Source organism: Oryza sativa, chromosome 5, assembly GCF_034140825.1.
Source record: "Oryza sativa Japonica Group chromosome 5, ASM3414082v1".
Lineage (NCBI taxonomy): Eukaryota > Viridiplantae > Streptophyta > Magnoliopsida > Poales > Poaceae > Oryza > Oryza sativa.
In genome coordinates, this window is record NC_089039.1 from 21,969,543 (window position 1) to 21,983,724 (window position 14,182).

Here is a 14,182-nt window from a genome sequence, read left to right on the forward strand (position 1 = left end):
CTATATATCATAAAATTTTATATATAGTTTAGAGGGCCTATCGCGATGAGTTCGCTTAGGGCCCTCAAAATCACAGGACCGGCCCTGTCCACAAGCTCGGCCCCGGCACCCTCGTCGCCGCCAAGCTCTCCGTCCGTGGCCCACGCACCCTCATTGGTGGCGACGGTGGCATGCGTGCTCGTCAATTCCGGCGCTGGTTCTCTTGCTGCTCTTCTTGTCCACCAGGCTTCCGCGGAAGTAGTCGCGCTGCTCACCCTAGGCCGGTAGACGGTTGCGTTGTGGCTGGCCTTGCCCATCCTGCAGCTCCTGGATGGAGGAATGGGAGACGCCCCACGAGATGAGGTTCATCAGCATCGTCGACGCCCGCATCTGCCCTCTGCCGATGATAAGCCCTGCTGCCGCTGCTTGGGACTGGGGCTTGCCATCCTGCTGCTGCTGCTGGATGAGGGTCAGGGTGGTGTCGTCGGGGCTGCTTGAAGACGGCAATGGCGATGATATCTCATCAATGCCTATCAGCTGCGCTGCCGGGGCAGCCGGGCAGGGGCAGGGTTGGTGCGGTGGTGGTAGTCGGCGAGGTCCAAGGAGGCAAGGATGTAAATTAGCTCGTTATATATATGTTAAGTTTCTATAATTTTGTTGGAATTGATTTGATGAAAATAAGCTTTTCGTGCAATCTTACACCGTTTCTTTCAAGAGGACTTTTACGGTACACTATACTGCAAGTATATACTAGCAGTATAAACGATCTAACGGTGAAGATTCATCTGATATTCCACCCAGTTAGCTTTGCAGTATAAATTAAAAAGGGCATATTTGTCTTTTCATCTTTCTGCGTGGGGTATTTTTATATTTTCGCATTCTGTTATTCGGTCAGACCCCGATCGAGAGAAATCCAGTCGGTTTGTCGTTCGAAAGAAACGGCGAATCAAGAGAAATCCGCTCCATTCCCCTTCCTTCATCACATGGGCTACCGCCGCTGCTGCCAGCCACCGTGAGCACGCCGCGCCCCGGGCCGCCGCAAACCAGGATTGATTCGATTTAGGCCCTGTTTAGATGGGACTAAAACTTTGAAGTCCTTATCACATTGAATGTTTGGATACTAATTATAAATATTAAACGTAGACTATTAATAAAACTCATCTATAATCTTGGACTAATTCGCGAGATGAATCTATTGAGTCTAATTAATTCATAATTAGTATATGTGATGCTACAGTAAACATTCTCTAATTATGGATTAATTAGGCTTAAAAAATTTGTTTCGCAAATTAGCTTTCATTTATGTAATTAGTTTTGTAAGTAGTCTATATTTAATACTCTAAATTAGTGTCTAAATAAAGAGACTAAAGTTAAGTCCATAGACCCAAACACCGCCTTACTGTCCTCCTTTTCTCCTCTTCTGTCATTCCCGCGCACCTAAGAAGCAGCAGCAGCAGTATAGGGCATCCGGGCAGCGGCAGCAGACCTGGGGCAAGGCGCACCGCCAGGGATGGGGCAGGCAGTAGGAGGAGGCAAGCCCTACTCGCCGCCTCTCCATGCAGGAATAGAACTGGCAAATCATCCCGTCATAAACTAATTGAATGAGAAATTTTGAAGTAATTAACGTAGTGATACCGAGAACTAACTGGATATACTTCCTCCGTCAGAAAAAAAAAAGACAAACCTTGATTTCCGTGTCCAACGTTCGATCGTCCGTCTTATTTGAAAAAATTATAAAAAAAATTAAAAAGACAAGTCACGCATAAAATATTAATTATGTTTTATCATCTAACAACAATGAAAATATGAATTATAAAAAATTTTCATATAAGACGGACAGTCAAAGTTGGACATGAAAACCCAGAGTTTGTTTTTTTTAAGGACGGAGGGAGTATCTAGCAAAAAAAAATTGACTATCTCAGTAATTATGATGAGATGATATTCTCACATTCAAGTGTTCAACCGTTCGTTATTTTTCACGACTGAATTAACCTTGCATTATGACCAGAAAGCACCATCATTTCTGTGCATATGAGGATCATGTTCAAGCCACCGCCACACGAGATGTCTTCGGAACAAACGCTACCAAATGCACGGACGACAAGATCCATGACAAGTACTCCTTCCGTCAAAAAAAAAATCAAACTATGGGTTCCTGTGCCAACGTTTGACTATCCGTCTTATATAAATTTTTTTATAATTATTATTTTCATTGTTGTTAGATGATAAAACATGATTAATACTTTATGCGTGACTTATCTTTTTAATTTTTTTCATATATTTTTTAAAATAAGACGGACGGTCAAAAGTTGGACACGGAAATCAGAGTTTGTCTTTTTTTTTTTTTTTGACCGAGGGAGTACTCCCGATTGAAATAAATTAATCTGAACTTCAAATGATTAAATAGCCTTTTCCAGTTGTTCACAGATACCAAATATACCCTTCTATATACTGCTAGTATATAATTGCAGTATAATGTACAGGACTGAGTTCCGACTAGAACATATGAAGTTCACTGAAGCGGCAGTTACAGGCTTGTAGCGGCATCTCTCTGCTATTCTTGGATCGGAGGTGTTGTGTTCCATTGTTGCTCCGATTGATCACGCAATGTAATGTCGCTAGTAAATGTAACCCGGTTCTTCCTGTGATACAGTGATAGTGGAAGATAGTAAAAAAAGCATGTAGGAGAATTACTTGCTCTTAGCCATTTTGCCTTTGCTTAAACTGTTTACTTCTTGATCACCCCACATTGCATTAATTGCGTACTCCTACTCCTCCCTCCGGCCAGAGGTGAAAATTTGATGAATCACCCAGCTTACGCCGTATTTAGTTCAAAAAAAAGCTGAAAGTTTGAGAAAAGTTGAAAGTTTGAAAAAAAAGTCAGAAGTTTATGTGTGTAGGAAAGTTTTGGATGTGATGGAAAGTTGGAAGTTTGGGGTAGTTGGGGTGAACTAAGGGCATGTTTGGTTTGGTAGTGTCAAATCTTGGGCAAGTTTTGGTACTACCAAAATTTTGGTAGGGTAGAGTTGAAAATGTTTATTTGGATTGAAGCCAAAATTTACCTATAAGAGATAAGTTTATAGGCAAAGCCAAATTTATGACATAGATAGAGTTTTAGTAGAGGTGTTTGGTTTTAACCCAACCAAAATTTTGGTAGGGCAAATTTTGGTAGGGTAGCAATCCAAATTGGCCTTAAACACGGCCTTATTACTGCCGATGCACAGTGGTGGTGATGATATCTCATCAATGTCAATCCCGCCGCCAGCCGAGAGCAGTGAGTTGGTGGCGGTGGCCCGCCCGTAGCACTCGGGGTACTGTTAACAGTGAAATTTGGTAATCGGCAAAGACGTCATCAGCTTAGAATCATTATCGGCTGCAGCATCTCGGAATCAGCCGATGGGAGTTATCAAGTCGCCAATAGTCGGATTCCTGCTATATTCGCTTAAGGAAATCAATCTACTAAAGGAAGCTTATCCCTAAGTGACCGAGTTTAAAGAGGATGCGGCATGGCAGTTTATCTATTAATTAGGAATAGTTTGTTAGTTTCCTTTTATCTTTAGGAAGGTGTGTTTAGTGTCCGATAAGGAATTTATGTTTTCCTTTTATCTTTAGGTTAGTTTCTTTCTTGTCCGACAAGGACTTGTATCAACCCATGGGTATAAATATGTACACCCGGGGTCTATGTAATCTATCTCCACGATCAATACAATTCGGCGCATCGCCACCTTTTACCTTTTCTACTTTATTTTATCGTCCGGCGGGACTTGGCACTTGACGTGGGGCTGCATCGGTGTTCGATCTCCGGCGAAGGGATAAGTCCCATGTTCCGTCGGTCCAGGCAATTGTATCGTCTACGTCGGCGTCGTTCAAGGCTGCATCAGTACATTCGACCTCTTGGGTTACTCTGGTTTGGATAATATATTTGCCTGGCTATTTATCATATGTCTATGTTAATCTAGTCCTAGCATCTCAATTTAGCTCTATCGGCTGTCTCTCGCTTTAGGGTTTCTGCCGGTATCGGCTAAATCGCCTTGCTAGAGTAGATTAGCCTAGACATCTACCACCCTGAAAATCAGTCAACGGCTTGATTGTCTAGATATTGTGTTTCTTTTCATACTTAGTGCTGCATCAGTTAAGTTTGATATACTAAGTCGTGCTTAGAACCATAATCTCTAGCTTGCTTTTTGATTGCCAATAAGGGTTTTATCGGGGTTTCAGCCGATGAGTTATCTGCATATACATATAAGTTGGACGTTGCATCGGCTCATAAGGATTGCATATACATATAAGTTGGACGTTACATCGGCTCATAAGGATTGCATATACATATAAGTTGGATTTAGCCGATCGCAACATAGATTTCACTGTTTAATCTAATCTTGTGGATTTAATGACATCGGACCTCCAGCCGATGTATGCTTTAACCTTCAGATCAGTGCTTATTATATATTGTTTCTAGCCGATTGGTTTCTATCGGATTATATTATTGTTATTTTATTACATCCTCATCAGCCGATTGCCTTCATATCATTATCTACGTTGGACATATAGCCGATTGCTTAAACCCTATCGCTATCGGCTGGTATCGGCATCGGCTATTATCGGCTATCGGCTGGAACTACTCCATCGGCTTGTCAGCCGATCGGCTGTTTTGATCTACTATTTGCATATCTACTATTTGCATATCTTGTCAGTTGCAGGATCAAACTGACTGGCACGCTCGCATCTAATCAAGATTTGGACCTGCACATGAGCTAAGCAGATCTCCCAAGCCGGTGTGTTCGATTTTCTCGTCAACAGGTACGCGTCGTCGTCCATCTCGTCGTCGGAGGCGTCAGCAGTTTCACCTGCTTGTCCGCATCGACCACTGGCACTGACGGAGCGCGGGGCTCCTCACCGGGAGACCGCACAGGCCCCCCTTTGCCGGTTCGGCCGGGGGCTCAGGGTGAGATCCCAAGCTCTCACTGTATGTGGAAAGATCGCGACCTATCGAAAGAGCACGAAACGCAAGCGATGTATACAGGTTCGGGCCGCTGAGAAGCGTAATACCCTACTCCTGTGTTTTGGTGGATCTGTGTATCAAGGAGCTACAAAGTGTGAGCCAACCTCCCCTTTGTTCTAGCTACCCAATCTGGAAAGAATCCAACCCCCTTTTTAATGGGCCAGGTCCTCCTTTTATATTTCAAGGGGATACCACATGCACCCCTCTCTTTCCAAACTAGACTTTTCTTCTTTTCATAAATGGACGGAGATTTGCACGGTTGCCCTCCGAACATCCTTCTGACGGGACGGCCCATACCTACCTCCACTTCTGCCGGGGGCAGGCGCGTCGTGGGAAAGTGGCTGTCTGCCGACGACATGACCAGTGTCAGACCGGTCACAAATCGATCATTCTTGCCCACCACGCGTCAGCCTAGCAACGTGCATGTTTGCCCTTCTTCACACAACATCTTGCTTGTAATGGTTAGGATGAAGCCTGGCATATATCGACCGGGGCTAACGTGCCATCTCTGGGATGTAACACGCTAGCTCCAGCCGGGGACGAGTGCCTAGAAGCTCTCGTCTTGACGGGATGGGGCGAAGCGTGCGTCAGACCGCCTGTCGCCACCTAACCCGCGATCTGACCGGTCTGTGACTGGTCACAGACCGGATAAACGAGTGGAGTGCACTGTATTTCGTGCGGCGTGACACGTTTAGCCGAGCCGCAATAAATGCGGTTAGGTGAGCCCCGCTGTGCTCACCTAACCCATTCACGCGGAGTAGAACCCGCGAGGGGTCGGGGCGCCTCGGCCCTCGGGGGCGAGGTAGAAGCGGTCCGACCCCCCCCCCCCTCGGGGAGACCAAGAGGTGGGCGCACACATCACCCTCGGGCCCGACGTCCCCCGAGGGTGCCAGGCCACGTGGGCGATTGTGTCTGCCTCAAGCCTCTAGTCATGATACTCCCGGTCCCATGCCACCGACAGTAGCCCCCGGCGTTATGCCAGGGCGATCGCCCTTCTCAAGGGAAGCGGTCGGGCGTGACGCCACTCCTAAAGCCTGGTGACAGGTGGGACCGGTCTCTATGGTTGGGCAGAAACCCAACGGTCTCAAACCATGCGCATCGGTAATGGTAACTTGGCTGTCAATAATGGGCGGTCTCTTCAAGACTGCCACATCACCTGAGCAGCGCACAAATCTGGGCGAGCCGATTTGCTTCGCCTGGAGATATGGTAACGTCGCTTCGGTCGGCGAGCGTAATTAACGCGCGCACGATACGATCTATCTCGACTGCCACAACCGCATATCCACCTCACGCGCCGCAAGCGAGCGAATGGGGTTAGTGGAAACGTGGGCGCGAGAAACGAGGGGGCGAAATAATGGGCGCGAGAAACGAGGAACCGGGCACAGCGTTGGCAAGGGTATAAAGGCACTGAGGATGGGATTTGTTTCCTTCCTTTCGCCATCATTCCCCTTGCCTTCGCCGCTTGCGCCCTAACTCCTTCTTCCCTGCGCCCTTCTTTCGCCACACGCGCTCGCTCTCCATCTTCTCTTCGTCCGGCGCCATGGCACGGGGCTCCGCACTGCTTGATGGTAGCGTGCTGCCGCCTTCCCGCATCACGAGCGAGAAGCAGGCTGGGTTGCCGCGCCGCTTCATGCCGGAATCTGCCACCGGCCGTGAGATAGTCATGCTGGGCGAGGGACGCCCGGCGCCAGACTACCCGGGGCGGTCCGTCTTCTTTCTCCCCTTTGCAATGGCAGGGCTGGTTCCGCCATTTTCTTCTTTCTTCATGGATGTCCTGGAGTTCTACGATCTCCAGATGGCGCACCTTACCCCCAACGCAATGATGACATTGGCCATCTTCGCACATCTGTGCGAGATGTTCATTGGGGTGCGCCCATCTCTTCGGCTGTTCCGGTGGTTCTTCACCGTGCAGTCGGTGTCGCCGCCATCGGTGGTTGGTGGCTGCTACTTCCTGCCGCGGGGGCCGGTGTTGAACCGCTACATCCCCTGCGTCCTCCGCAAGAAGTGGGATGACTGGAAGAGCGACTGGTTCTACACCCCCCTCGCCGACGAAGCGCGCCTCCGACTTCCGAGTCAGCCCCCGGCGCAGGCCTGAATTTCCATAAAATTCTTTGTGTTAATTTTATTTTGCTATGCGAATGAGATGAGGATGATCTGTGCCGTGGTACTCTTTTGTGTCTTAGCTTGATTTTAGGGCCCGTGCCCAAGTCCCAGTTCTCGAAAGGCGCGGGTCGGGGCTAGTGCCTGGGGAGATCCGCATGTCGAGACTGGCCAGGCTGGGAACGTGATGACCGAGGGTTATGGGTGACCCGATTGTGGGTTTTTGCCGATTCCCCCCCGGAGTTCACCACGCCCCAGGGCACGGCTCGTTTCTAGGCCCCGTTTGGCGATTTTAGCTGACCGAACCGAGCCCCCGAGGGCAAGGTTGAGCACGAGTGACCTTATTTCAAGTCAAAATTCTTCAAAAAGGAAAAAACGGCACAGATACAGCCCCTAGGAAATTGAAACTGCTTTTATTGAAATACTGAAATAAGAGAAAATGAGAATGTGCATGTGTGGTAGCCCCCGGCCAGCCCTGCACACCCGAGGGGGGGGTGCGGGGTTGGCCCGAGCCCGAAACCTGACACCCGACCCCCCCCTCAGGGGTAGAAGCGACGAAGGTGCTCGATGTTCCACGGGTTAGGCAGCTCAGTGCCGTCGCCCGTGGCCAGCCGTATGGAGCCCGGCCGGGGGACACCGACCACTCGATACGGACCCTCCCACATTGGTGAGAGCTTGCTCAATCCAGCACGCGTTTGGACGCGGCGTAGGACGAGGTCGTCGACGCAGAGTGATCGGGCCCGGACGTGGCGCTGATGGTAGCGCCGCAGGCTCTGCTGGTAGCGTGCGGCTCGGAGGGCCGCACGCCGCCTTCGTTCTTCCAAGTAGTCGAGGTCATCTCTACGAAGCTGATCTTGATCAGCCTCGCAGTACATGGTGGCCCGAGGAGACCTCAGGGTGAGCTCGGATGGGAGAACCGCTTCTGCGCCGTAGACGAGGAAGAAAGGCGTTTCCCCGGTTGCTCGGCTTGGTGTGGTTCGGTTCGCCCAGAGCACCGCTGGCAACTCCTCGATCCATGAATCGCCGTGCTTCTTGAGAATATTGAAGGTCTTGGTTTTAAGGCCTTTGAGGATTTCTGCATTGGCGCGCTCCACTTGACCATTGCTTCTGGGGTGGGCAGGTGAGGCGAAGCAGAGCTTGATGCCCATGTCTTCGCAGTAGTCGCCGAAGAGTTCACTAGTGAATTGGGTGCCGTTATCCGTAATAATACGGTTAGGTACTCCAAACCGGGCCGTGATGCCCTTAATGAATTTAAGTGCGGAGTGCTTATCGATCTTGATGACCGGATAAGCCTCGGGCCACTTAGTGAACTTGTCGATCGCGACATACAGGTACTCAAACCCGCCCGGGGCCCGCCTAAACGGTCCCAGGATATCGAGCCCCCAGACAGCGAACGGCCATGAAAGTGGTATGATCTGCAGGGCCTGGGCCGGCTGATGGATTTGCTTGGCGTGGAACTGACACGCTCTGCATCGCCGGACCAGGTCGACCGCGTCATTGAGAGCAGTCGGCCAATAGAATCCTTGACGAAAGGCCTTGCCAACCAAGGTGCGCGAGGCGGAATGGGCTCCGCACTCGCCTTCATGGATATCGGCAAGAAGCTCAACGCCTTGTTCCTGAGGAATGCACTTTAGGAGGATTCCGTTAGCCGCGCGCCGATAGAGGGTCCCTTCTACCAGCACGTAGCGTTTGGAAATGCGTTGGACGCGTTCACTCCCTTCGCGGTCCTCAGGTAGAGTCTTATCTGTGAGGTATGCTTGGATCTCGGAGATCCAAGCAATCAATCTAAGGGAGCTTGGAGCGCTCCCTTCGGGTCCCGAGGCCTGGACTCCGACGGGCCTCGGGGGCCGGTCAGGCACACCCGTCTCCCCTAGGGGGTCGGGTCGCGCCGACGGCTGGGTAAGCCTTTCTTCAAAGGCGCCCGGTGGGGTCTGGGCTCGCGAGGACGCGAGCCGTGAGAGTTCGTCGGCAATCATGTTATCCCGTCTGGGCACATGCCGAAGCTCTATCCCGTCAAAATGGTGCTCCATACGCCGCACTTGGCGTACGTAAGCGTCCATCTGCGGGTCAGAGCACCGGTACTCCTTACAGACTTGGTTAACGACTAGCTGGGAGTCGCCTAACACCAGGAGGCGGCGGATCCCCAGTCCGGCTGCCACTCTGAGTCCGGCAAGGAGTCCCTCGTACTCTGCCATATTATTGGTCGCTCGAAAGTCGAGGCGATCCAGGTATCTCAAGACGTCTCCGGTCGGGGAGGTCAACGTGACCCCCGCACCGGCGCCCTGAAGAGACAGGGAGCCGTCAAACTGCATCACCCAGTGGCCGGTGTGTGGCGGCTGCGAGGGGTCCGAGTTGACCTCAGGGATTGAGACAGGCTCTGGAGCCGGGGTCCACTCTGCCACAAAATCGGCAAGGGCCTGGCTCTTGATAGCGTGGCGTGGTTCAAAGTGCAAATCGAACTCAGAAAGTTCGATCGCCCATTTTACCACCCGTCCTGTACCCTCTCGATTATGCAAGATTTGGCCGAGGGGGTATGACGTAACCACCGTAACCCGATGCGCTTGAAAATAATGGCGCAGTTTCCTCGAGGCCATCAGAACAGCGTAAAGCATTTTCTGGGCCTGAGGGTATCGGGTCTTGGCGTCCCGGAGGGCCTCACTAACAAAGTAGACAGGCCGCTGCACCTTTCGGTGGGGCCGATCCTCTTCGCTAGGGGCCGTATCCCCGGGGCGCTCTTCGTCCAAGTGGCCTCTCGGGGCGCACCCGTCTTCTGTGCCGATGACCTCGGGGTCGGAGGATGACAGAGGCGGCCTTCCCACAGTGGCCTCGGGACCGTCCTGGGGGTCGGGGGCTCCTGGCGTCGTCGGACAAGCGGGGGAAGGGCCGACTCCGGTCGTCAGGGGCCTTAGGCCACCGTTCGGCTCGGGGGCCTCTTCTCCCTGCTTTCTCCCGGGTCGAGTTCGCACAAGGTTAGCCTCGGGGTCAAAGGACGATAGGTGCGGCCTTCCCGCAGTGACCTCGGGGCCTTCCTGAGGGTCGGGGGCACCCAGCACCGTCTGTCGAGCGGGCAGAGGGCCGACTCCGGTCGTCAGGGGCCTTAGGCCACCGTTCGGCTCGGGGGCCTCTCCTCCCTGCTCGCTCCCGGGCCAAGTCTGCACAGGGTGGGGGTGCGCGAAATGAGGATTGTCCTCATCGCGCTCCACAACCAACGCTGCACTAACTACTTGGGGGGTCGCCGCTAAGTAGAGCAGCAGGGGCTCATTTGGCTCCGGGGCGACTAAAACCGGAGGAGAGCTGAGGTATGCCTTCAGCTGAGTGAGGGCACGTTCAACTTCCTCCGTCCAGGCAAACGGCCCAGAGCGCTTGAGGAGCTTAAATAAGGGTAGCGCCTTCTCTCCCAGCCTCGATATGAACCGACTTAAGGCGGCCATGCAACCGGTGACACATTGCACATCCCTAAGTTTACTGGGGGGGCGCATCCGCTCTATAGCTCGTATCTTCTCGGGGTTGGCCTCGATGCCTCGGGCAGAGACCAAGAACCCGAGAAGCTTGCCCGCAGGTACACCGAACACGCACTTATCGGGGTTTAGTTTTATGCGGGCGGAGCGGAGACTCTCAAAAGTTTCCGCTAGATCTGAGAGTAAAGTCTCTTGGTTGCGCGTTTTTACAACCAAGTCATCGACATAAGCCTCAACATTACGTCCTATCTGGCTACCCAAAGAAATTCGAGTAGTACGTTGAAAAGTAGGACCTGCATTCTTTAACCCAAAGGGCATTGAAGTATAACAATAGGTTCCTACAGGGGTAATGAACGCAGTTTTTTCTTCATCCTCCCTAGCCATGCGAATCTGATGGTAACCAGAGTATGCATCTAGAAAACACAAAAGGTCGCACCCCGCGGTGGAGTCGACAATCTGATCTATGCGAGGCAGGGGGTAAGGATCCTTAGGACATGCCTTGTTAAGGTCGGTGTAGTCGATGCACATCCGAAGCTTGCCGTTCGCCTTGGGAACGACCACCGGGTTTGCCAGCCACTCCGGATGGATGACCTCGCGGATGAATCCGGCCTCCAGAAGTCGCGCCACCTCCTCACGGATGAAGGCTTGACGTTCCGGGGCCTGGCGCCGTACTTTCTGCCGGACCGGCCTTGCGCCCGGCCGTACGGCGAGACGGTGCTCAATCACCTCCCTGGGGACCCCGGGCATATCCGCCGGTCTCCATGCGAATACGTCAGCGTTTGCCCGCAGGAAGGAGACGAGCGCGTCTTCCTATTTGCCGTCCAAGAGACCACCGATCCGTGTGGTCTTGGACGGGCCGTCGCCCAGGACAACCTCCTTGACCGGGACCTCATCGCCCGTGACTATCCGCTGCCTCGGGGCGGCGGGGGCGGATGTGCCAAGCCTCTCGTCGCCACCCTCGGGCTTGGACACGACGGCGAGGCGGTCCGCGCGCTGCTCCATGCAAGCGAGCGCGACTTTGAGGTCGCCATGGACAGAGATGGGGCCATCGGGGCCCGGCATCTTCATCTGGAGGTAGGCGTAGTGGACCGCTGCCATGAACTTCACCAACGCGGGCCTCCCCAGGACCGCGTTGTAGGGCAGACTGAGGTCCGCCACATCGAAGTTCACCCGCTCCGTGCGGAAATTTGCGGGTCCACCGAAGGTGACCGGGAGGTCGATATGACCTAGCGGCCAAGTGTGCCCCGGCGTCACACCGATAATCGGCTGGGACGGCCGGAGCACCATCCCCGGGGCCTTGATGGCATCAAAGGCTGCGGGGGAAAGGATGTTGAGGGCTGCTCCTCCATCAATGAGGACACGCCCCAACTTCACGTTGCAAATGGTGGGAGAAACCACCATCGCAATCTGCCCTCCCCGGGCAACGCACGGTGGGTGGTCGGTCTGGTCGAAAGTGAGGGCAACCTCCGACCACCGCGCCCGGCGCGTCGCCTCATGAGTAGGGGCCGCGGCCAGAAGCTCTCGCTTCATGGCCTTGAGGCTCTGGCGAGAAACGTGAGCACACGCTCCTCCATCGACAGTGGCAATGGTGGCCCCAGGCTCTTGGAAACCTAGGTCATCATCGCCATCATCGATGTCCTCGGCGGGGGCCTTCTGCTTGGCCTCACTTCGCCGATGGCCGGAAGGAACCGCCGGGGACTTGCCCTCTCGGCGCTCCTGCCTCCTCTCTTCCTCCCACTTCCTCGTCCGCTCAGCCAAACTTTTGACTGCACGGCAGTCCGCGAGGTCGTGAAGGGAAGTGTTGTGGACGGTGCACCACTTGCCGGTGGGGCGCTCCCTGCTGGGAGCGCTGGCCTCCTTCTTCTTGTCGCTCGCAGGCCTCCCCTTTCGGGTGGCCCGCGAAGCGCCCTCGACGGCGAGGACATGACCCTCGTCGTCGGAACGGACTGACCTCTTCTTCCTCCTCCTGTCACGCCGCCCTGTCTGAGCGGCGGATCCGGGGGCGGCCGAAGCTGCCACACCGGAACTGGAGGGGTTCCAAGTCCAGGCCTCCTCCTTGCGAGCCACTCGGTCCGCGAGCTGAAAAAGCTCTGCGGTAGTCTGGGGCTCTTTGGAGGCGATCTTTTCGAGCATGCGGTTGTGCCGCACGCCCCCCCTGAACGCGTAGATTACCGCGTGTGCAGGGATGCATGGTATGGTATTGCGGACTTGACAGAACCGCTGAATGTACGATCGAAGTGACTCGTCGTCCCTTCGCTGTACAGCGTGCAAGTCCGCTTCCTCACCGGGGCGCGGATATGTGCCTTGGAAGTTCATGGTGAACTATTGGCACAAATCCTCCCAAGAGTGGACAGATGCAGGTGGCAAGTTCATTAGCCAACCCCGCGCCTGCCCCTTCAGGGCCATGGGAAAGAAATTCGCCATGACCCTGTCGTCACCCCCGGCGGCCTCAATCCCGGTCGTGTAGACCTGGAGAAACTCGGCGGGGTTGACGCTGCCATCATATTTTTCGGCGATGGTGGGCCGGAACCTTGGGGGCCAACGGACATTCCGAAGACTCGCCACAAAGGCTCTACAGCCGACACCACCAACCGGGGGCACGGAGGGCTGATTCCCACGTCCGTGTCGAGGTGACACTCTGGACGAGGAAGCGCCCTCCGTTGCGTGGGCAGCACGTCGGTCATTACGCCGGCGCTCGATGCTGGTGCGGGCGTCCTGCTCCCCACGCAGATCCTCCTGGGTCGAAGGAGTCGAGGAAGGAGTGGCAGCCGAATGGCGAACAGCGGCTGCCGCTCGTCGTGCCCTCCGTCTTGACGACGCAGAGCCGGTGGTAGCAGCACCAGAGGCCTTGGTGGCAGAGGACCGCCCACCAGCATCTAGGCGCTGCCGCGCCGTCATGACCAATTTGGCCACGTCGTCCAGCCATCGTTGGGCTGGAGACTCCGGGTCAGGGATGATAGGCGGGTGGCGTAAGAGCGCGCCCGCAGCTTGGAGCGCGCCCTGGGGCGTGCTGCCGTCACCATAGACGAGGAGGCGACGCTCCCCATCTCGCCGCCCTTTCCCAGCTCCTGTGGATGTCGAAGTCGCGGACCCTTCAGCCCTCTTGGGTGCCTTCTCCCGCCCAGGACTTTGGCGTGGAGGGGGCGGCGGAGTACGAGCTCGACGGCGTGGGTTCGGCTCCCCGTCGTCGCCACTCACACTCGGAGAGAGGTTGGGCGCCTTCGCTTGCTCAGCCATGAGGCTGAACAGGAAAAGCTTGGTGCTCACGAAAGAGCGCAAGAGCTCCGAAAATCACTCGCAGAGGCCCCTACCTGGCGCGCCAGATGACGGAGCGCGGGGCTCCTCACCGGGAGACCGCACAGGCCCCCCTTTGCCGGTTCGGCCGGGGGCTCAGGGTGAGATCCCAAGCTCTCACTGTATGTGGAAAGATCGCGACCTATCGAAAGAGCACGAAACGCAAGCGATGTATACAGGTTCGGGCCGCTGAGAAGCGTAATACCCTACTCCTGTGTTTTGGTGGATCTGTGTATCAAGGAGCTACAAAGTGTGAGCCAACCTCCCCTTTGTTCTAGCTACCCAATCTGGAAAGAATCCAACCCCCTTTTTAATGGGCCAGGTCCTCCTTTTATATTTCAAGGGGATA